The 576-nt window shown below is 38.2% G+C and overlaps 1 non-coding gene across 1 annotated transcript; it reads right to left on the reverse strand.

Moving 5' to 3' along the window:
* Positions 1–272: 272 nt before the first annotated feature.
* TRNAS-ACU (transfer RNA serine (anticodon ACU)) lies at positions 273–346 on the reverse strand. The gene has a single exon. It is a non-coding gene; the product is annotated as a tRNA-Ser (tRNA).
* Positions 347–576: the final 230 nt, after the last annotated feature.

A 576-nucleotide genomic window follows, 5' to 3' on the forward strand; every position in this document is an offset into this window, starting at 1 on the left:
CACTTTTCAGAGAACAAATTTGTTAGCATAAAAATAAAGGCAGAAAATGAAGAGCTGTTTAATCACTCAATTGGATTTTTTTTGCCAGCATATTTCTTTTTCTCTGCAACCCACTGCTAAATTGTGCTTCCTAGCTGTTTTTATAAAATCAATGAATCAAATCTAACTCTGATTACATCAGAGAAGGCCAGGTACCCTACACCATAACAAGGGGTTTGAAATTTTGACTTGTCTACTTAAAGATCACCAAAATCTGATAACAAGGTCAATTACGTCCCTGGGTGGGATTGAACCACCAACCTTTTGGGTAGTAGCCAGACACACTAACCGATTGCGCCACAGAGACACTTTGCAAAAAGTACATACTGACAAAGGCTAATAAGCATTCATCTAGAACGTTTCCTAGAAAAACTTTAAAAAGTCAATAATCTGGAGAGTTTTTGTAAGAATTTTCTTTAATCAACCAACGAAGAAACACATTGGTACTTTCCCATGATGAGTGAGTGCTTCAGGATCTCTTGCACTTACATGTGCAGCAGAGTACTGCAATGGAAGCATGCTGGGCCCATTACCCAG

This window comes from Pseudophryne corroboree (genome assembly GCF_028390025.1).
Source record: "Pseudophryne corroboree isolate aPseCor3 chromosome 7 unlocalized genomic scaffold, aPseCor3.hap2 SUPER_7_unloc_3, whole genome shotgun sequence".
Lineage (NCBI taxonomy): Eukaryota > Metazoa > Chordata > Amphibia > Anura > Myobatrachidae > Pseudophryne > Pseudophryne corroboree.